Source organism: Myiozetetes cayanensis, unplaced genomic scaffold (assembly GCF_022539395.1).
Source record: "Myiozetetes cayanensis isolate MyiCay16 unplaced genomic scaffold, myiCay2020 scf3, whole genome shotgun sequence".
In the NCBI taxonomy this organism is placed as follows: domain Eukaryota; kingdom Metazoa; phylum Chordata; class Aves; order Passeriformes; family Tyrannidae; genus Myiozetetes; species Myiozetetes cayanensis.
Genome location: NW_026087521.1, coordinates 46,331,651 through 46,356,261, shown reverse-complemented (window position 1 = coordinate 46,356,261; position 24,611 = coordinate 46,331,651). Strand labels below are relative to the sequence as shown.

The 24,611-nt window shown below is 36.8% G+C and overlaps 1 long non-coding RNA gene across 3 annotated transcripts in view; it reads right to left on the bottom strand.

Annotated features, from left to right (window-relative positions):
* Positions 1-1,034: 1,034 nt before the first annotated feature.
* Positions 1,035-24,611, bottom strand: part of LOC126644291 (uncharacterized) — a 96,497-nt gene continuing 72,920 nt past the window's right edge. Inside the window, exons 8-11 of one of the 3 annotated variants that reach the window (XR_007629906.1) lie at positions 20,650-20,747; positions 17,501-17,660; positions 17,179-17,414; positions 1,035-1,266 (exon numbers count right to left, since the gene is read on the bottom strand). This is a non-coding gene — a long non-coding RNA (uncharacterized LOC126644291). Of the gene's footprint in view, positions 1,267-2,611; positions 2,734-17,178; positions 17,415-17,500; positions 17,661-20,649; positions 20,748-24,611 lie in introns of those variants that run through there. The other 2 variants (XR_007629904.1, XR_007629905.1) reach the window with 2 other exon arrangements.

The following is a 24,611-nucleotide window of genomic DNA, read 5'->3' as shown; positions in this document are numbered from 1 at the left end:
TTATAAGGCTACTTAATTTTGCATTGTATAATAAGTATTTCCAACTTTTATATGAAGTATCTTCTAAATAATAGAATTTATGGTACATGATTAATTATATCAATGATGGCCATCTATCTGTGCTAAAATATGACAGTTTAATCTTCTAAATCACATCAGGAATGAAACAATTCTGAATCCGAGACATCCCTTCATGGGTTCTAAGTACAGCTCATAAATTACTGTGGTTTTTAAATCTCATCTATATTTCTGCAGCAGAGAAGCAAACCAATACTTTGTTCAACTCTGCAGTCTTCTTCAAGCAAAATTCCTGTTCCAATAAAATATTTTAGAGGTGTTTTCATAATAACAATGTCATATAGTTAACTTCCTCTGTAAAAACGACTTCAAATTCAGTATTTGCTAGGGTAGGTAATTTTTACCATGGGGGATTTTTTACTGAAGGCCAGCACAGTGTTTTCATCACACTCATATCCTGTCTCTCTTGGAAGGATAAGTCCCTGCATCATGGTTATGAAATCCCACTACTTCAAGTTTTACCCCACTTCAAACTAAAAAAATCTCTAAACATGTTGGTGTCTCTCTTTACCTCTTTCCCAACCTAATAAATTCAGAAAGTATGAAGATTTTTTTTTTTTTGTGAAAGCACAGAAGCCTTGCTGAAAGGGCCACAATACCTGACTCTGGGTTATTGTTCATAAGCTACCAGGGTACCTTTACAAAGGAAAGTACCAAAATGAAACAATATTGTCACCAGTAAGCTGGGGAAGAGAGTGATTCACATATTTGTGGGAAGGGCTTTATTTCCTTTTCCCCAGGCTCTGACAAAAACATGTAGACCAGTCTTGTTTCACAGCACTACCTAAGGGCAGGAGTGAGAGCAAGAGGCTACCTTTCCTTTGATTTCCATTTGAATCAACATTCAAAAACACATTAGTCTTTGTGTTCAGTGTGTTGGTACCAGTCAGGTTTGTAACACACCCCCAAACAATGGCCACAGGTCTCGAGGCAAGATGCCACGCACCTGAGACGGATGCTGATGCAGTTTAAGCCACCTGAGTACCATCCTAAAGAAGGACTGGATTTGGAGCCTGAAGCAACCTGAACAGCCAAAAGGTGTGATGTGTGCTAAAGTTTTGCCTCAATTTGCTTCTGTGTCCAGCGCAGTCCCTCCTCCAGGCTTCCTCTTCCTGACAGGTATTGAGAAGGATCCCTTGGGTGGCAGCTTTTCTGCATGGCACAGGTGAAATCTTTACTGAGAAATCCCTGGAAGATAAACCTCAGATGTTTAGTTCCTGTCTTTTTAGCAGCAGAAAAAGCTTATATAAGAAGTAAAGGTCTCTTGCCTCATAAATGGCAAATCTACTTTTCTTTTATTAATGTTTTCCTAGGACTTGACTGCAATGATCACCAGAACAGCCACACTATCCCATGGTGGTGGGAGCAAGCAGGGGAAAAGGTCTTAGTAAAAAACACAGCAACTGAAGTTCCAAAAAAGCAGAAAGAGCAAAAATTATGGACAAGTTCTAATAACATTTGCAGAAGGTGTTTAACCAACCTCACCACTGGCTTTTTTCTCTATCCCTACTATAAATATATAAGACCCATGGGAAAAAATAATATTCACCACACAAATATAAAAGTGACCAAGAAACTTGTTGTCTTAGCAGAAATTCTTACCAGGATGATGCAAAGGAACTGCTCTGTAAGAACTTGTTTTATAGCTCTTGGAGTCCTGAGAGCACTACTGGGCCTCACACAATGCAGACAAGGAGTAACTCTGCAGGTGCCTATCCGGAGAACTCTTCCTATCACACTGATTCCTTTTCAGAGTATTTTAATGCACATCACACTCAGTAAGACACGGGGCTGAAAGTTCTGGTTGGATGGTAATTTTCACAATAAGAAATTAAATTTCCTTTTAACTTTCCAAGCTGAAATGGTGTTTAGATGTCATATATCTATTTCCACTTTTCTTCTCCAAGGTCAGAAGAATTAATAGCTTTATGGGTAAATTGGCCAACAAACAACTCCTCTCCTGAGTTTTCAGTAAAAAATTCTGTTTATTAGACTGCCGGAAGGCAATTTGCCAAATATAAGAGAAAAAGGTGATATTTTTTTGTGTGTGTTCAAAAATGTTTTTTAAAGAAATCTAATTTTGCTTCCTGAGAGGCTTTCAATGAGAATAACATATTGAAAAGCAACATTTGCTTTAGAGTTTTCATTTGGCTGTGTACTTTTACTGCTTTCAGCAATCTCCTCCAAGTTGTCCCTGATTTGAAAGCAAATTCAGGGGAAGAGGAGACTGTAAAAAATGGGAAAAACAAAAACAAAGTGAGGCCTTGAGATGAGAAATAGGTGCAAGAAGCTTTTCTGTTCTTTCTTATTTTTTTAATTTTTTTTTAAAATCCAACTTCATTAATATTGCCTAAGAGTTTCATGAGAAAATAGCATAGTTCAGTAATGCTATATTGTTAGGTGCCCAAAAGGATAATCCAACATCCTACACATATGGATATCCTCCTAGAAGGTGCTGGCTATTTTGCATTCCAAGTTACTTCTAAGACTTTTTTTCTCTGTACTTCTGTACATCAGCTTTCAATTAATTTCACCTTTCATGTTGCTATCTGCTTTGACATAAGTTCATGGCAATCCTTCTTCCTCATTTATTCTTTATTTCAATGCTCAGTATCCATTCCCCATGCCGAGGGAATCCTCATGAGCTCCCCACAGCTGTAGGGGAAAAACAGCAAGTGAACCACAGGGAAACACAACCTAGGAGCAGTTTGTCCTCTGGGCAACCTCTCCTTCTCACTCCCATGTTGGTAGCTCTGAGCATATTCCCACAAACAAGACATTGTACTGAAACATATTAAAAATTATATTTTACTTATTTCTTCACTCAGTTTTAGGCATATCCTTTCACAAACCAACTGAAAGTTCATGGATTTGATTCAGGAATTTGCACTCTGCCAATTCTTACCACATTTCTACCCTCTTTTAGCAGTTGTAGCCAATAGATTTGGGGAATACCTGTAAGCGAGATCTGGAAGCCTGTTACAATTCTCATCCCTTTGGGTATGTCCTGCTTTGCCATAGCTGTTCCCACCTGGCATCAGTTTGAGTGATCAATATTTTTACTGCACATGTTATAATGTCTGAACTTTTATGCTTGGCTAGAGGGGCTCCCTTTACATATTGCCCTAAAGATAAAATATCAGCTATTAAAGTTTTTTCCTAACTCAATGAGATATACATCACTTTAGTGCATTATATATGCAGTACTATCATGATAAATATCCACATTTATATGGATAAACCATATGCCTGGTTTAATCCTGAATGAACCATCATATACAAACTTACTAAGGTTTTCTAATAACATAAGTCCTACATTCATTCTCATTTTACTACATTTTGACTGAATGGTGATCTACATATTTACTAAATAAATGTCATGTCATATATTCCTAATGCTGCTACTTCATGGAACTTCATTTTTCTTGCTGTACTTTTGAAATATCTTCTAATGTCACTTTCTTCTCTGTTCTATCTGGAATCCCTGATCTTTGCTACACAATGCTAAATATTGTTTATAACTGTGTAAAGAGCAAAACATACAGCTGGACTTCTTAGAAGTTATAAAATACACGTCATATTTAAGAACTGCATGTTTTATCCAGAGGAGCTGGAATTTCCACCAAAGTGAAACCTGGGAGCAGACAATCCTGTATTACGATAATTTAGCAAGGGAAAAAGCACATTTTCTCAAGTAGGTTGAATGTTTCTGAACATCAGTGTCTTTTGTATAGCTATATATAGGTCTAAACATTGTGGATGAAGAATTTGTGTGTAGAAGGAAGAGGATGCTTCCTCTGCTCTATGCATCTATATTCTTATCAATTTTAAGATCACATGGGGATTCCGAGTAATATAAACTATTTAAACTTGCTACCTATAACTTGATCTGAAAAGAGATCAGTGGGATTTGCAGATATGATAGGACTGAGGTGGCAGTCTCACCGGATGAATCTCTGTTGTGCATGCACTTTTCCCTCCATCTGCCTCCATTCAAACTCACACAGTTCACGTGTAGAATATGACATGGCAGGACATACTACTGTTGACAAATAACTCCTCAGGAGAATTGTCTGAATCATGGGTTGCACGGATGATGAATAGTAATCATGATTGTTTTGGTATTATTCAGTTTCACATTTACATGGAATAGAACCACAACACGCTTCAAGACTTATTCCTGCCCAGCAGCAACTCAGCAGCAAGTCCCTAGCAAGGTCTCTGACATGTCTATCACAACAATGCCCATGCAGCCACACTCCCAGCCACACAGAAAACACCTGAGGGTTCTGAGATCCTGGGAGCTCCCAGCTGCCAGGCATGATGCTGGTACTCAAACCACATATGAAAACAAGGACCATAACAGCTCCAGTGCACTCAAACTGCCCAGAGATGACAAACCTCCTGACTGTGCCATCTCTTACAAGCCATCACGAATGAGTCGGGTTTTCAGGAAGTTCTGCCTTGAACTAATCAGAGATTTGTCAAAAACAGAAAACAAAAAGAAGCAAACAAAACCAAAAGCAAATCAAAGAAGTAACAAAAGCAAGCAACCAAAACAAAATCCTAAAAGAAACAAAAATTTAAAAAATCAAACCTCTTCATTCAAAAAAATGGATGTTTTTGTCCGACAGCAAGAGTTCTAATGTCACAGGGGATGATGTTCTCACACCTGAGGATCAGATGCACAGTATTACTCCCAGTGAACAAGTGCTTGCAAGGTTTTTGTGTTCTGCATTTGAAAAAGACGTGGCTGAGGTATGAGGTATATTAGCAACTTACATGGAAAAATAGGATAAAATGATGGGGTGTGTTTTCATATAGTACTATGTCTTGACAAGTGCTCTAGAAAGACACTCCTTATCTACCTTGATTCCAGGAAGAGTATCACTGTTAAGAGAACTCAAGTGGCCTCAACAGTACAAGGAAAAAAAAAAGAAAAAAACAAATCAAACGAACAAAAAAACTCAGCCACCTTGAAGACTGGGTTTTGCTTTATTGGTTTTTTAAATCTTTAAATGCCAATATTGTATTTTGGCTTGAGGTTTGTATCTTTCTGTGGGTGCTGTTCCAAAAAGCAGTCTCCCTGGAGAATATGATCACTAGAATAACTTTTAACCAGTCCCTCGAGTCTCCATAATTAACATGTTAAGCTGCACTTAAACAGAGTAAAGTATCATTATACACAGAGTAAATCACTCCAAATTACTGAATTATTTGCCTGTACAATTACCCAGATAATTATCTAAACTTTATTAATAAAAGGTTTCATTAACTACCACTTACTCTGGATAGAACTAACCCATTGAGCTTTCACTCTGAAATATATTCACAATGCAATATACAACACAAACATTATAGCCATTTTAAAATAAAACCTAAATTATATGCTGAGCGGAGTTCTTTTTGAGACCATACTTTTGTTGAACAGGGTGCTTTTCTACACTGAGTTAACTAGAGACAGATACTGCAATATAAAGCATAAGAAAGGAACTGAAATTCTACCAAAGCCTAACCAGCCAGGGTGAATCTTAGGCTTAAGACACAGGGTTGCAGTTGAAGAAAATTGATCTGTGGAACATTCAAGCAAAATTTCATACAAGCGTGCCTATATTGGTTTCAAATCAGAGCCTTTATTCAGCAACTTTACAGCCTACTATAAGCTACTTGCATGGTGGTAGACAGTTTTATCCTCATACAGGGATAAAAGAGCAAAACGAAAACTAAAACTTGACAACAAGGTGGCATTACCCAAAGGACTAGGACCAGTGCTTAAACAAGGGCTTTCTAAAGAGCACAGCAGATCACACACATGAAACTGCTCTGAGGGCAATGAAACCTGATGGTATTGCTCTTTCTAGAGCTGAGGTGTATCAGATGCAGATAATGTGACCCGAAGGCGATGACTCTATCTCTGGAGCCATGGCTTAAATAGTCTTACACAAACACAACTGTTGTATGATCTCATTATAGGTAAGATGTCAAACCTTTGGGGATTTCGTTTCTTTCGGTTTAAATCAAGTCAGTAATGACTTTGTCACTGCTAGAACCAGGTGCACATGCAGGATTTATGCATGCATTTGATATTCTGCTGTGGCCCTGGGTTCAGCCCCGTAATCCAGCTGCCACACATCACCTGAACTGCTGCCAGCCCTCAGCAAATGCAAATTGAAATGACTGTGGTGCAAAGTCATATTTCCTCCCATTTGCAGGAGACTAAAAGCAAGTTCATGGACACTTATAATGCTATAAACACCCACTCTGCAGCTACCTCAGCCATAATTCAGGCGCATGTCTAAAACCTTAACCACTGGACCACATGAAGAGACATGCTATGTTTTATGCATAGACTCCCTTGCCATTTATAAGTTGGACAACCACATTTCCCCTTCCCTCCCCTGCCAATCTCACTTCTGATTCCATGGCTTGCCAGGAATTAGGCACAGAAATACCTTTGGTTTTCTGGTCCTGTGAGCCTACCAATTCCTAAACTTCACATATTAACTCTTTCCTTCTGATATGTCCCAGCCTCAGCTGCACAATTGGTAAATGTACTCTAGACATACTAAACCCTTTGACTTCTAAAAACACCCTATTCCAGATGTGATACTGATGGTGTTCATACTTTCTTATCCAGGTGGTGAGTTATTATGATGCTCTAGGCTTTGCCTAAAACTTGAACTCACATAAGATACCTGAGCTGAGATATCTAGAGTGGGAACTCCTCAGCCTGTCCAACTGTTCCACTTCAGGTGACTACCTGTCTTTGTAGCCATGAAGAAGGCTAAGAACTGAGTGTCCATTTCCACTGGGTTTGTTATGCAGATTGGGACATACTATTAATGTGTAACTGAAGACTTCGTCCAAAATGCATGTAAAATTGCATCTCCCTTCTTTTGAGATCAGTAAGTTCCTATGTTCCTAAACACAGAACTGGATGCCTTCTTGCTCTTCATTGATTTTGTGTATGTTGTTTCATGAGTTCTTAAACCACAAATTCTATCATATCAACACATATACTGCTGATGAACTAATGCACTAACACATTTCATTAGTAGTGGTGGAAAGATTATATCCAGTTATTTAGCCTCAGCTCAAACTATCACAGCAATGCTGAAACTTTTTTTTCTAAGTGGATTGGGGTTCTGGGGGTTTGGTTTGCTGGGGGTTTTTGGGTTTGGGTTTTGCTTTGTTATTTTTTTGGGGTGGGGAGGGTTTGTTGTTGCTTTGTGTTTTTTTGTTTGGTTTGGGGTTTTTTGTGGGTTTTGTTTTTTGGTAATCTGCTTGAAGAAAACTTCAGGCGTAGAAAATTTTAGTCTTATCAAGGTATTGACAACTGAAAGCAACATCTTGCAACATACAGCACTGCACAACCTTGACTTCAAGAATCACTACTTTAGATGAATAAAATTATAATCATATATAAAACACAGTGGTTTTCACCCTTAAATTTAAAACTGCCTTATAGTAGAGAACTATCAGAAACACTGGTTTTATCTCAGCTAGAAAAATTGTCAAAGTCAGGACAGATGGCTACCATACAAATTCCAATTCAAGCTATAGCCCCAGAAAAAGATAGTTAATTACTGTGATCCTGATTCCACTACTCAGGAAGGGAAGTGTAGGAGGTAAGTACACCATCTCTGAACGAGTCCTAATAACTAGAAGCAAATGTAGATTCTTAGACATGCAACCAGAACTTTGTATCTTGCAGATACATCTGTAAGTGCCTAGAGACCAAATGGGACACTAGCATTTCTTCCTCTCATGAAATTGGAGAACGAAAAAAGCACACCTTCACTAAGTTGTTTTTTGATAGAGAGAACTGTGCAGTTAATAGTTGCTCATTAATGCCATTAAGTGCAGTAAGGCACTGCATTTTCTCACTAGTGTCAAACTGGTGATGGTAAATGACCTCCCATCTACCTGGTTATCTTTGAACTGTCCCCCAAAGTTGCTGCAATACACTATCTACTTCCACCCAGGGCAGAAGAAAACTGAGCATTGTCACAACCTGAACACAGACACCCACCACTTTGCCCAGCTTCCCACGCTGCAGAAAATGCCAGTGGTGGAAGGGTTAAGAGCCTCTCTGATAGCTGACTAGTCATGCTGAATTCTTCAGTCCCACTGTTGTGAGGTCTGTAAAAGTGTTTTTCAAGATTACATCTCTCCATAGGTTATATTGTCATTATAAGGAACTGTATTTACACAGTAGGGAATTTAAATTGGAAATGTGACACTCCTAGCAAAAATGTGAACTGGAACAAAAATTACCCAGGAAAGAAGCACCTTAAACCTTTCATTTCAAAGAATCTGCACTAAGCCTAGAGAGAGCAAATAATGAGCAATGAAAGGAGTCATTGTTATGCCGTGATTTCAAAGCTCTGCCAAAATGTCAAATAATCCATTTAATCAATCAGAAAATTAAAGAATGTGGTAGATTCCCAAGGTAGTTTGACGTTTTACGTCTGCCAAGTAATTTCAGCTACTGTATAAAGTTTTTGTCACAATAGCAATTACTTAATAAGTCATTTTTGTCTAACCATGTTGATATAAAAATACAATTTAGTTTTCAAATTATTTGCAGCTGTGTTCTTACTTGGATCAAGCATGCAATACCTCAGATGTTTACATTTGTTGCTTCAAGCACTGCTTTAATTCAATTTTTATCACAACATATCCTTCAAAAAGTTCTTATTATCTCAACACAGTAAGAAATTGATTTCTTAAAATGGGTGTACATGAGATCACGTTAGAAAAGGAGACACTATCTATTGTTTCACATATAAGACTCACTACAAGCCTCTGACATTACTCAAAAAACTCCTATAATTTCAAATACAGATTCTTCATGATATTTACATTTCACATTTGGTTATTTATTTCAGGGCAAAGTTTAACACTCTTGGGAATCTTGGATTATCATGAATTAAAGTCTGGAAATGTAAAACAGGCTACATTTAACATTTTTTATATTATGGACGACTTATTTTCTATTCTCTCAAATTTCACAGGCTGGCCACAAATGCAGATTTTTGCTTCTAACAAGCCTAATAAAATAATTGATCCATTTTGTTAATGTGAAATTAAATATGTTTTATTAAAGTACAATTTCAATAAGCACTTAGAGACAGTTAGTTTAGAAAAATTGAGCATACTAATATTCACCAAAATAATACTGCTCAATAAAAATGAAGTTCAGCTTAAATTTAATAGGTCTTAATTTTAAATCAAACTATTTTAGATTTGGGTTTATTATTTACATATTTGCATATTCCGGGAATTTTTCCTGAACTCTACCTTGCGTCAGTGGCAAGAGACACATCCTATGTCTAACTGTAACGACATGGACAATGTCTGTTTTCTTATCTTTTAAAATTTTAAATGCTGACATGAAAGAATCATAAACTCTGTCAAATATATACCTACACTTCAGTTTATAAAGAAAAAAAGCATTCAGGACAGCAAACAAAGCCAGACCTGCACTCATGACAGCAGGTGGGGAGTGTCTTTGTGATCCTGGAGCCTATTAGCATGATCTCCTTCAGTGGCTGGATGAATAGGAACCCTCCTTTCAGAAGCCACAGTGAGTTTCACAAAAGCTTCTCTGCAGAAGAGGGCTGGAATGAATCCAGAGTCATGCAGCTTTCACTAACCCACTGATCCTTTCTTTGGTTCCCCATCTCCACTGCCTATCTACCTCTCCCTATCCCCCTACACCCTATTTCCCGGTCTGGTCTTATTGCCGATGGAGAAAGACTACAATGAAGACAGTAAAAATATCCTACAGAAATGTATTGAAATGAGCCATAAGTGAAGAGCTCGTCAGCATGACCAGACTTGCACTCACAGAAAATTCTGCAAGAACTTTGGCCAAAGATTAAGTACCAAATTTGTATCACCTCTGAGTATTCTTAGTCTCTGGATTTTATCAGGTCAGGGCATCTCCTCCCAACTCCCCTTCCAATGTTCTTCAGATGCACAAGTGCTTCCAGGGCTGAAGTACCAAGGAGACACCCTCCATGTTGTATTTTCTTGTGGGGGGTAGGAATAATTAACCTAAGCACAAGGGAGCATAAGTGATATAACAATAAAAGCCTATTTGTCCCAAATAGGTTTATGAGCTAGCTTATTTTCTCTGTAATGATTCTTGGAATTTCGCTACTTCCTGAGGTTCTAAAAGTAACCAAGTTAATTCATTCAAAATGACATTTCAGGTTCACCACATCTATTGAAAACTTATGTCCAGCCAAAATGTTTGATCTCAAAGATGAAAAAAATAATCCTCTCAAAACATTTAGCTGCCCAAGCAGATAATTAGGAACAAGGATTCTGAGTTCTATTCAGAAATATGAGTAATGGCATAATGAAAGGCAAATATGTAAGGATACGTAATATCTCTAAGTATCTCACCGGCTTGAGATGGAAAAAAATGGACAAAGTTCTGGTCCCATGTGTCTTTTTTCCATGGAAAGAAAATGCGAGTTTTATTTTAGCAATAACTGTTGAAGAGTAGAAAACAATAAACAAAACTCATATAATGTTTGCCAGATAGCCAAGTTCTGGGTCATAGTTTGTAAATAAAAAGTTTGTATGGAAGAGGAATGAAAAGTAACAAAATGTGTATAATATTTTTTAAGAAATTAAAAAAAAACCCACGATTAGAAAAGGCAGCAATGCAAAGGGTAGTGAAGCAGCAAGTTGATAAGGCACTTTTCAAGCTAATCCTAGGAATTCAAATAACACAGAAAATTTTGATCAGGAAAACTTATTTTCTCTCTCTGTGTAAATCTTTCCACCCCCTGACCCCACAAAATGAAATAGCACCTCAACTTTTTGTCTTATAATGTCATACCCAGTTTTTGCAATACCCAGCAGGGGGTTGTGGATGAACAGTGAACTGATGTTTACATCAGCAAGATAATGACAGTGCTAGTAGAGTATGTAAGTGGCAGTCCCCAGAAATAGCCCTTTCAATTTTATATTAATACAGCAATTCCAAACCTCTCTTCTCCCTCCAATGGCACAGCCTTCCTAACAATTAACAAAGCCTTTCTTACATCCAGACCAAATTGCTGTAATTTATTCTCCGTGATGCTACCCTTGAAGACTGCTTTAAAGCACTACCTCCAGAAGAAAACAGTAACTGCCTTTGTTTTTATATTCCAGGTCATGGAAAACACATTACACTTGCTTTCAGAGACTTGTCCCTTCTGCAGGTGACACTCAAGCTGTTTGCATTGTCCTAGAAAGACTTAGGAAATTCTGCTTGAATCTCAGGTTGCCAAGACACTGCTTCTCCTGAAAGTTGGTATGTACGCTACCTCAGAGAGTATTTTGAAGGTATAAGTAGAATACTGTCTTGCTCTTTAGTAAGGCTGTTAATTAATTAAGAACACGTGCAATATGAACATTTACAATATATTAAACAATGTGGTAACTTTAACGTTTCATCTCTGTGACAAGATCTTACTTCTTTTCTGACAAGTGACTTCACTTTAAACATACACACTTCTTACTCAATTTGACATTGACAAGAAAAATACTCTTTTTGGCAAGGTGTCACTTAAAACTTGATTGTCAAGTTCTTACGATGCTTAATTTAAATAGCTATATCTGAAGTCATGTTCCAGGATTTATAAGAGAGCATTTTTCTTGCTCAGGAAAAAAAAGAAAAAACAAAAAAAGAAGGAAGTAAACAGATCAGCCCCACCTTGGAGGCAGAGGGAAAAGAAAATAATTGGGATAGAAATGATAACATTTTTTCAGGAAAGAATAGACTAAGGGGGGGGTATCTGCAACATCTATGGATAAACTACTACAAGGAAAAAAATATCCCACAGCAACACTACCTCCTCCACTAAAAAAAAAGAAACACACACCAGAAACAAAAAAATGTGCTTGAAGGTGTGACCACTCCAGGAGAAGTCATTGCTCACTAACTCCAGGGCTGAACATTCATGACACTTGGAGTTGCTTCTGAAGTGGTAAATGGAGTTAGATCAGTATACATGCCACGAAGAGAGTTATCAAAGCACATTTAGGCCTTTCTAGTGTCTAGTTTACAGAGATGTATTCACCTCTGGTGTTATTTCAGAGGACTATAACTTTCCTAGCATTTCCCTGCACGCATTTTGATTTCACCACTTTGTGACTTCTATTTGGAAAAACAGATTTAGGCAGTTTACAAAAGCCATGCTTAAATTTTTACTCTTATCCTATATTTCACTAGGCAAATGGGACAAATAAAGTTGGCAAGACAAAAACTCCTACTGATATGCTGACAGGCCTTGTAATGGCAGACATGAATTGGTCCTGCTCTCACTCCAAGTAAAAGGTTTGTTCTCAGTGGACACAAGGACATGAAGCTGTATTTGCATGACAGAATCAAATCTAATATTTTTAGCACCTCAACACAGAAACACAGTCACAGTAATCCCATCTCAGCCATCGACTCCATATAATTTATTGGAAGGTGAGAATAACTTATTTTACTGGTCAAATCACCTTCATATTATAGAAAGCAAGTATATCATTCTTGGAGTGAATGTATCACACCAGTTTGTAATACTAGATGCCCCCCAAAAAACACACAGTACTCCTTTGACCATTGTAGAAACAGAACTACTATAGGACAATGAGCTGGATTCTCCTCAACTGTTAAAAAATAAAACATTATTTAGTAAGTTCCAGTTACATCTATGTAAATTTATTGAAAATAAAAGTACTGCAAAGGAAGCAATCTAGATTAATAGGTTGGTGCTGCTTAAACTGAGGACTTAATTTTTGGTCAGTAGGGCCCTTCCATACATACTGGAGAAGAGCTCCACTATCCTTTAAAGTCCCATGTTCAACCATTTGCCTTGGCATTTAAAAGAACTACTCCAACTTTGAAAACATTTGAATCTTGAAGTAATTTGGAGACAAAATACAGTACAGAAAATATGCTCTATGTGTGGGACTGTAGACTACTTTTAAAAGTCTAGTTTGCAGTAAAGATGAATTGTATATCATTTATCAACAAAATAGTTTAACTGCAATTCAACATTAAACTGGGAGAAACGGAGAAAAGTACAGGAGCCCATGTAAAAGAGTGCAGGAGCCCATGTAAATCTATTTAAAGGACTTCTTTTTAGGTCTCTGTAAACTAGCCACCAATGCAGATTTGAAAACATGACAATAAAAATTATCTTAGTGAAATAAAAATTGGAAAAATAAACCCAGTTTATTCTCTTGGTTGTACACCCTGGACACTCTTGAAAACAATTTTTCTAATATATAAGAAGGAAAATACTTTTCCTTTTAATAGGAGTCCGAAGGTAACATGTTTTCTATGTTTTTATAAGTTCTTTTCACATGGCAACATTGGAGCAAACATATGTCTACCATCTTTTTCAGCCCATGTAAGACTGAAATAATCGCCGCACAACATTTGTGAATTTAAACATGGTTAAATTCTCTCTGTGCTATTTGATCTAAAGAAGAAATTTAAATTTATAATAAAATGGGAAATGTATATCCTGCCTACTTATCACTGGGGCTTTTGACCAGAAGATGTCCTTAGTTACAATAATGAGAAAGTACCTTTTAGCAGAGAAAAAATTCACACCCTAGAGAAATAATAAAGGAGTCAAAGTACCAAAGAATCCATAATGTTTTATTAACATAGGCTTCAGAGAAATAATACAACAGGAAAATTGTAAAATAAATAACATTCTCCAAAATATTCACAAAGGAAATTGGTATCCAAAAGAAAAGAAGACAAAGCAGTAAGGCAGTATATGGAACAGCAGCACTGTAAAGACATTGTCAGAAATTGTTTTCTGACCCCAACATTGTCAGCCTTTATCTCAGTTCCAGAGAGGCAAAAGAACGTGAATTTTCAGAAAGACACACAAGCAGGGAAATGGAGAAAAGTACAGGAGCCCATGTAAAAGAGCACAGGGATTAAATCCCCGAATCATCTCTCAGATTTGCTCTCAAACATGAAAATAAAGAAGCTGAACCAGTTGCTAACAAGGTAAAACTTGCTTTGATTCCTTCTTAGTTTCCAAGCATTTAGAAATTCATTGACTCTTCTTTGTTTTCATTTTGGCATGTGTTTATTAGCTATATTAAATTCTCAGCTTAGGGTTTCATATACAGTGTTATCTTTGTCAGAAAATGAAAGATGTATGAACAATTTAAACACTGAACGCTGATGTAAAATTGGATCAGCTCGTTACAAACTGATTTCCTCTCATCAAACTACGTGGGTGAAGGATGAAGAAACAAAATGCAAAAACATGGTCAAAGTGGTGACATACTAAATCGTCTTCCAATCATTCTCAATAACTCTACAACTACAGCATGCTATCCTGATGGCCCCATCTGAGTTGATGATTTTTCACAATGTATTTCATGGCTTCCATCCCTACATGAGACTTTATTACTATCACATAGGAATAAAAAGCCATAAAACACTAGAGTGAATTTATCTTGATCAGATGCAATACTTATTTTCTTCACATGATTTCACCACCATTCCAAAACTAAACCAATGATTTCATGCTACATTACTGAACATTTTAAACTACATTTCAATGACAAGAAAGACACCAAAATGGTTACACTACAAATTAAAAGAACTTTAGCCTTTAAACACGTTCCTACCTACAAGAATCAAGAAACGATCACAAGACACAACCATTTAATTCACTGATAAAAGACAGGACACCACAGAAAAATATCACTTCCACATACATCTTTCAAGACATAAGAAAGACAAGAGACACGAAAGAAACTGGCATTGATAAATGCTATGAAAGCACCACTACCAGCATCTTTTTAAAACTGTTTTCCATAGTGGTTTCCTGGCATGCATTATAAAAAAATCAGACTACATCACTAAAGACATCTTTAAGACGTCTGAGCTTAATTGCAGAAACAAAGCAAGATTCCATGCTTATGGCACTGAAACAGCCACTACCACAGAGCTGCTATCTCATATGACCCATTCGCCCCTAGGACTTTTACCTTCCTGGCTATGATAAAATTACTGTAACTCCAAAGTCCATATTTCTCCTGATGACCAAATGAGACAAATTATAATATACCCTTATTTTCTAAGCCAGAGTATAATACCAAGGTCCTGGTCTGAACACAGTTATTTATTAATGTAATTACTATTCATCTTCTTATTACTACTAATTGGCCAAGTAGAAACACAAGTCTCTAGGGTCATTGAAAAGTCAATACAATAATTTAACTGCCATTCAAAAATAATTTTGCTTGTACACTTGCAAGCAAACTAGGCTGCATCAGAAATGTCTCATTAAGCTAAGAGTCTATGCTTTACCAAAAATATTTAACATTTTCCCAGCCATGCAACCCCACTGGCATGGGACCAATATTAATTCTGATCTAGTGTTGACACTAGAACTAAAAATTACCTCAGATTTGATTTATATACTGCTATCCTTTCTTGCCTACCAAATCCTACATCTTGCATAATATAATGTTGATAGCATAGAAAAGAGTGAGAAATCATTAAATGAAAGGAAGTGCATAAATAAATTCAATTATCATGCATAAAACATGCAAATGACTTAAAGACTGCATATGAAACTCTGGTTTATATTAATTAATCTCAGGTTGCACTTTTGAGGGAGAAAGAGACACTAATAGAATCCAGATTAATGCACTCCCAAACCTTCCAATTTGTTTTTAGGTGAGGATTAAAATAGATGTATTAAAATAAACACAGCTGCTCACCTCCCCCAGCTCTGTTTCTTTTGTGGAAGAAGGTAAAAACTAAAAAGTATATTGCAGGCTTGAGAATCTGGGCTTTCCCTGGGATCCTCAGGACTGACATTTACCCACTGTCACTCTTTTTTTTTTTTTTTTTTTCCTTTTTTTCCCCCCGTTTTTAGAGAGATAACTTTGTGCTGGAAACTATTCCAAAAAAGAGCCAAGTGACTTGACATGGAGAACAGGACGGGAAGTGTTTGGGCTTGCCTAAATCCTGCCCTCTTCTTCTTCCTTCCCTACCTTGAATGATGCTGCAGATGGACCATTTTAAACTGTGTGCAGTCACAATTCTAAAAGGGGCTCAGTCCAAGACTGGCACATTGTTGCCATGCAGCCCCATTAGGTGGGAAACAGGATTCACAAGCCGACTTAAGCAGTCCAGCTTTGCTCACCCAGCCATCAGAAACATGATACATAACAGGGGCAAATGTCTTCGACCTGCCACCTGCTCTGGGTTTCACTGCTCAGGGATTCTCCAACAGCCTCTGCCAAATTATCCAAATATAAAAGTAGTAGCCCCCCAGCCTCTCCTTCCCTCTCCCACTGGAGCTGAGTGCAGCTCCCTGCCACTGCCCTTACCTAGGGGGTACCCAGGAAAAAGCCGAGGACAAGATCAGCACCACAACTACAGCGAACAAAGGGGAAGTGGCATTCCTAAGGGTGATCCTACCCCAGGAGAAAGGTAAGCACTTGGAAGACAAATGCCCAGAAACGAAAAAAGAAGGGAAAGTCCCATTCCCAGCCACTGGGGGAGGAAGGTTAAAAAAAGCAGACAAAAAAGGTCACCAAACTAATTTCATACTGAAACCAATGAATTTGGATGAGAGGCCCAAAGGGGAAAGGTTAGGATGTTATCAGTGACATAATTTCTCTTTCCTTTTGTTATAATGATTGGATATTAAACCCCTCCAACACAATGGGACACACTTTCTGGAGGGTGGGGGCAACATTCAAAATCTTACATTTCTCTGGTTATTTTTTACGTGTTATCCTCCTGAACTACAGACATTACACCATGAAAGCACAAAAACACATACATGTAGACTCAAACATATATTCACACATATGGTTTCAGACACAGACCGACTTCTACTGACAGCCTGACTCAGAGAGCTTTTTATTAGAATTGATTTCTGTAGGTTTGCAGATGCTAAATTCATTGCAATAAATAACAACAATAACGTTGAAGTCTTGACAAATATTCAGAGAGCTATTTAGTTAGGAAATACACTTATGATAGTCATTGCTCCTAAAAGAGAAAATGATCATACAGTAACTAAACCGTAAGTAAGAGCTAAAGATATTCACCTCATGAAGTCATTTCTCAACTAGCCCCTTGGCACTTGCTGGAATTATTCACAGCACGAGCTCTACTTTTTCATTTTCTGCTGACTCCATGTGGGTAATTTCTCTCTTGTGATTAAAAGTGAGCTGCTCAATTCCTTCAAAGCATTTCCTTAGGTGTGGTTGGATGTGGAGTGATCCTTTGTCTCAAAAAGGATTCCTGAGAGATCATTGCTGCATTGAGAGATAAAAAAAAAAACCTGAAAAATGATAAAAAATGAACTTTAGAGGTATTTATATAAACATATTTTACACCAACACCATACAGACAAAATGGACTGTTTACCTTGGAAAGAACAGTCTTTTTTTCACCAGATAATCATTCAAGGCCTTCCTGAATGTCATCCAAAAGCGATTCTGCTTCCTTCAACTTATCCAGCATCTGGGGCTGTGAGATAACCCTCGTGGCATCGGTCTCCTTCACTGACTCCTTCGTTATTAGCCTCCTGGTGGGTGAGATAGAATACAGTGAATGTAATAACCATACTTCACACAACAGGCTCGCTCTCTCTTTTAAATTGAAAATCCCCTTATTACAAAACAAGGGGTGTTCTTTTTCTTCTACCTTTAAGTAGGACTGCCACATTCATTGCTTTTTACAAAAACGCAGCTGCTTTTTAAGCTACAGATAAATAGAATCTGCTAGGCGGTAATTCTGCTCAGTCTGAATGCATTATTTTCTAAGTCACTTTGGTGAGGGACTTTTTATTATGAACTGGAATGAACATGGAAAGTTCTTTTCTCAACTAATTATGACTATGCTTTGTTCTATATTATTAACTTACCATGCCAGATTGGTCATCTTTTTTTTTTTTTTTTCCTTCAACCAGGTCAACAAATTAGCATGATTTCTGGGAAATTAGAGAGCTAATTATTAAGACTTTATGGACTAATGATGAAAATATAAATAACACAGAACAACGGTGTATCGATAACATTCACATAATCCCTTTGACATGTACAATCCAATCTACCATTTTAACCCCACTGATGCATGGGTGGGAGTTGCTTTGATTCAGTCTACAGAATTTTCTTCTCCTAAAGATTTGTTAAATTAGAAATTTTCAAGGAACGGAGGAAAAAAAAGCAAAACTGAAACACCATTTTTCATATACCTATATCTGGTACCCATTTTGTTTTCCTATAATTGGACTCCCAGTTTATGAAAATTAGAAATGATGGAATAGAAGACAAAGTTATAAAGACATTAAAGAAGAAAATCTGATCTTCTGTTGTTTCCCACCATAAGACATAACATAGTATTTTTGATTTGAAAAATACATGTGTTCTCCTTTTTTTTTTTTTTTCCTTCAATTAGCTACTTTAAAGAATGGATTAATTTGCAAAGAAGAATTTGATATTTCTCAGTAATACCAAAAACTAGAATATACTTCTGAGACGTCAGAGCCTTCAGTGATCCATAATGCTTGGTTTTGACAATGTAAAACATACTTGAATACTTTCCAAGTGGACAACAACACATTTAGTTCAGCTGTTGTCCACAGCTCATAACTACTGGTACACAAACGTCCCAGTAAATGGATTGCAAGCATTTAGATATTACTACATAGTTCTTTTTATGTAACATATACTGTGATGAATGGAATTCAAATAAATAAATAAATACATAAATAAGAAAAATATTTTCTCCTTAAAATTCATTTTCAATACTTATGAGTTGAAGACCATCACTATGGTAGAAAGACCTGCCAGCAGAACTGCTTCTGCCCATCTTACGAATTAGAAAGAATCCTGAAGAACTTGCTTAGTGAAAAAAACCCCTCACATTGCCATCATCCTGATATCCTACTTGCACTCAAAATAATCCCATTCCTATGTATTTCTGTCTGAAATATTATAGGGGATATTCATTGTATATTTTTCAAGTACCTACTGTAAGAAGATACATACATGCAGCCAACAACAGTGTTATTGCTTTGAGATGTTAAAACTTGCTACTTCCATGAGGTGTTTCTCAGTCCTCCAATACACTTGGCAAACTATGAACACTTTTGGGTTGCTTGTCTCCATATCTAGAGACCAACCTTAATCCTGGAGAATCAGGATATTCTAATCCATGTAGGCTGAAGAACAGTAGGTTCTACTAAGAAATAACTCTACCAGTATCAGTGGAGCATTCAAGATGTGAGAGTAAATGAACACATTCACATGAACATTAATTTTTTATTTTAGTGTCATGCTCAGTGTCTGTGTACACTCAATTTAGGTATGTTATCTTTGTACTAAAATAATAAAGGAATTTTGAAATGCTTATTATTGCTTGATTAAATTTTATCTGAATCTGTCCATTTAGCAATATTTTCATAATATGATAGTAAGGACACTAAAGAAATAACTTTTAATGCAAGAAGGCTTACCAATGTGAGGTACTGTTCTTCCTAAATTAATTTCAAAGATATCCTTAATAATTTTGTTGAGAACGCCATTCTTCCAGGCACAAGACAGGCCTTCAGATTACTGAGTATCCCACTATTAACATTGCTAGTATCAATGGTCACAATTATTAAAATTAACTTTTTCATTTTAGCTGAATTAAAGACAACGAAACTGTCAGATTCCACCCTGTGCTCATCCTCTGCTGAGCACTCACTGACAGCTGCTGAGCACTTCACAAAAGCCAAGGTTATGGAGCAAAATTATTGAGTGACTTGACAAACATCGCCCTACTAGAGGCTCATTTACATACAGGACAAGATCTATAATCTCCCAGTTTTGTACTTTATCTATCTGACCAGGTTCCCCTACACTTCAGAAGGGAGAATCAAAAAAAAAATTAATTCAGAAAAAAAGAAGTCAGCTTCACATCTTTACCAAAACATTTTGCAGCTACTCCTTTCAGTTATAACTATATGTAAATTGGCTGAATATGTCTTCCAGTGTATTTCTTCCATGATTACAAGTAAGTGTTTTACACATGCTTTTAGATATGCATGCACTTTGAATATTCCACAGGTCATTCAATAGCACATCAGATATAACTAAACACAGACTTAATATTTCAGGGAAGTGTCAGTAGCAAAGCCTAGTTTTTATGACTTTCAAAATAATCTGAGAAATATTTTGCTAAAAATGTTCTTTACCTGTTTCCAGGTACTTATGTAGTACAGTGAGAAACAAGACATATAGAAATGCCTGTTTATCACTTGAATGATTCACTAACTTACTGGGAGGCCGCGTCTCTATTATTTCTGAGCTCACATCATAAAAACTAAGTAGAAATCAATTTAAGACAATGAATTTTAAACTTTACTTTCCCCCTCGGTATTCTAATGTGGCACAGTCAAGTTGGAAAAGTTTCAAATAATGAAAGCACTGAAGCCTAAATCACACACAATAGTGAAAGCTGAGATGCGAGATGGAGATGAAATCTAAAAGCTAATTAAATTCAACAAGAGCCTCTCAAAGGCAACATACCAGCTTAGCCTCCCATGCTAACATTTCGTTTTGAAGGGTGCAGTAAATGGAGGGCCTTTCATGGCTGCAGATTTCACAATATGATCCACCAGCTAAACCTGAGAGAGGAGAGAAAAAAAAGATTAGATGCATGGATTATTGTACTGAATAGATGCCAAGGCCAAGATAAAAAGAAAAGATAAGTTAGGGCTTCTGAGGAGCTGAATTTGAAGCCAACCAGCAAAACGGATTGAACTTTATTACCTCTAGTCACTGAGAAATTCCCTAGACAGTTGGATGTAATTTGAAAAGGTCAGAAAAAAATTTCCTTCACAGTATTATTGCTTCATGGTTTAAGGGTGTGCCTTTGTGAGATGCCAGCTCTAATCATTTTTATTGACTTGCTCTAGAGGGACAGACAGATGCACAGGGAGTCAAGACAGATGGATAAGACATATCCTACCTTTGTTTCCAGTTCTAAAACATATCACACTATTAGGTATGTTTTAATGTTAATCATTTCAGTTTATCCTTTGCCATCTCTGAGGAGAATGTGCCTTGTTTCTCTAAGACAGCCATAAAAGGGGGGAGGGAGAGGAAGCCTGTGCATAATACTGGAAACTTGCTACAATTTTTCATATTTGGTCAGAGCATTCATTGAATTCCACATGAATCTGAAATATGTAACTGAAATTCAGTAACTGTAATAAGATTTCCTAGACATTTTTAGATATGCTCTGTTGATTTTTTTTTCGCCCAAAGGGGAGCAGATCTCACTGAACAGGTTATAGGAATGACCTTCAGCATAACTGACAGTACAAGCTTTATTATCAGTGTGGCTGTCTTGGCAGAAAAAAACCCCCAACATACAAAAGGAAAAACTCATAAAAAACCAAAAAAAAACAAACCCACCCCAATTAAAAGCATTTAATTCTTTGACTTAGCATTCACAGATGCTTGCAATCAAATATGAATATTTGCTAACATTACATTTACAGTCAATTTTTTTGTCATGCAATTAAAATCAAAAGACATTTAACAACACAAAAGCAGAATTATCTACCCCAAACTGTGGAAAAGTTTAATTAACATTAGATTTTTCTTTTGCTCAGAAGACATTTGTCTTCTATTCATAATACAAGCATATGTATTCCCTGTATCCTGACTCTGAATGCATTGCAGAGGCAATTTTAATGGCCATTAAAGTACAGCTCTGTGAGTTTCTCTACTGTATTATGTTTATGGAGCCTGTCTGCAAGCTGACTAAACCTTTTCCACTTGGATAAGAAAGCCATTTCCATCTGGTCATATTCCCTCCCCTCAAGCCCCGTACATCAGAGAGTAACATGAAATTGCAGCAAAAGAGTTGCATATATATTCATTCCTCCAGAACTTTACACCTCTGAAAGGCTTAGCTGCAGTGAGGAACAAAAAGCATTGGGAATTGTTCCACTAATGGAAGCTGATACTTTCCATTGAAATGGACTGCTCCAGACAGAAAAGATACATGGACAATTTAAACGTAACAATTCTTCAACAATTTAAGAAGCTTTTGAAAGAAAACATGTGCACCTGTATATATAGAAAGGAGGCTGGGGAGAGGTAATCACTACTAGATTTACAACAATTTATTTGGACTCTACAACTCCTTATTTTTTTTTAATCAGACTCCCACTGTTAGCTTCAGGATTATGCGGAAACTGAAGTAGGAATTTAGTTTTGTAAGAACACAGATGTGTAACTACAGAGGAACCCTCCAGTTTCTGTGGCAACATGTCAACATTATGATTTTTATTTCTGGTTTTTTCCAACAGGAGGAGTGACAGAGAAATTAAGTTCTGTCATCCTCCTGATCTAAGCTCAGAGATGAACACTGTTCTTATTCATCATGAAAAAAAGGGAATTTTCAAGACACAATCATTTAATGTCAGAGACTCAATTTTCCAAAAGTATTCTTCCATCAATGTATTTCGATGCCATTTGCAACACAGTAACATAATGCCACATCATTCCATCTTTGCAAGACCCTCACTCCCTTTGTTCCTGTTCTTTTTTTCCCCTCATCTCCTCAAGAGCAGCACATGTTAACAGACAAGTAACTTAAACCCTGATTCATCATCCCAGATGTAGAAAGTATAGATCTTTAAGATGTTCCATATGACATCCTTCTCACTCTATTTGAGCCAACAAACATGTGGGAAAAGCTGATCCTGTCTAGCCCCCACACAGAGGTGACAACACTCTCCCTTTTTATAATACTCTTTATGATACTGTTTGCTTCCCATTTGATTATTTGCCATGCTGACAGTAAAACTGCACAAAATTCAAATGACTGCTAACTTGCACTGTAACAATAAGGTTAGTTAACCAGTGAAATAGATTTCTCAGAAAGGCAAGAAGTTTTCAGCTTCTTCTAATTAGGATTTAATTTTAAACAATATTCTCACAGTTCAACCACAAGCTGTTTGGTTAGGTGCAGAAATCCAATGCTGTCCTTTCCAGCCTTTAAATCTATAGGGTTGTGACCCAAGTGGAATGACAACTGGTGTAACATGATTTCACCCCAGAAACCAGTAGGATTTCTTTAGTTTTGTCTTTATGGGTGTGGCCAGGAGACTGCAACTTTTATATATAAGAAATTTGAAAATAAAGACCCCAAAATTCTATGTTGTAACAATGACAGAAATTGTTACAACACAAAATTTTGGGTCTTTATTTGTTTTGTGAACACTAGATTACTGAAACCCATTCAGCATGTGATTTTAGCCAACTAAAAAAACATGATTCCACACAGTAATTCATTTTTCTATTGGAAGCACATACCCTGGAGAGCTACAAGACAGGTATTCCATGTACGTCTTTCATTAGTTGGCTTCATTTCTGATAAAAGCCCCTCCTCCCCACACATCTGATAGCAAAGTGAAATGCCATTTGTCCGTCCTGATCAACAATCAAAATCCCCTTAGGACTTGAGGGAGGGCTGGATTCTGGATCATACTTGTTTTACCATGTCTAGATGTTGCCCATCTACTCTTCAATTTTGTTCTGATCAACAGACATGCCTAGCTGTATCACCCTTCCTAAGAGGAAAAAGTCCCAGTCAACAACAACAACAATAAAATAAAACCAAACAACAAACAATGAACAACAACAAAAAACAGCAAAAAGCTGACTACAGAGCGTGTCCCAGACACAATCCTGGTTTTAAATGAGCTCCAGTGTCCCTTCAACCTGCAGCAGGACATGTTGTTCTTATACATAGCTCACACAGAATTAGATAACTATTTTACAGATACGGAGGAAAGACTTGAGAGATGGATATGAGTATCATTACCAAGATTAACTCCAATAAGCAAAGTTAGGTGGCAGCTACCAGTTTTACTACTTCCAAGTACTCCAACTCTTCTCCTTTATGAATGGACTAGCTACTGGAAAAGGTTGGTAAGCTTATTTGTTTGTTTGGGCTCTTTTGCTTTTTTTTTGTTCTTCATTCTTTGGAATATGTCCAAATATGGATGGTCTTAAAGGTCTTTTCCAAACTAAGTGATTCGAGGATTCTCTTTCAGTTAAACATGTAGTAACCATTTTCTTCATGTTAAAAGCACTCTGTGATGTGTGTAATTGGAATTTTTTGTTATATGGAAGAATTACAGCACTTTCAAAAAAGGCTGCAATACACCTATTAGGTGTAATGTTTATGTCTTGAATACCAACTCATTCTTAAAATAAATTAGACCTTCTTAAAGACAAAAGGAAAATAAAAAGGACTTGTGGGTCTACTATGCATAATAGCCCATCTTGCCAAATTCTTTCATCTGAACACTGATTCAGCTTCCAGCTCTAATATCGTTAAATTTAACTTCCAACAAATTAGGTTCAGGAACAATGAAATGCAATTAAAACACTGTATGCACTGCAGCAGAAAGAGATAACATTTTATGTATGTTTAGTGGGAAGAAAAAAAGAGAAATTCCTTCCTTGTT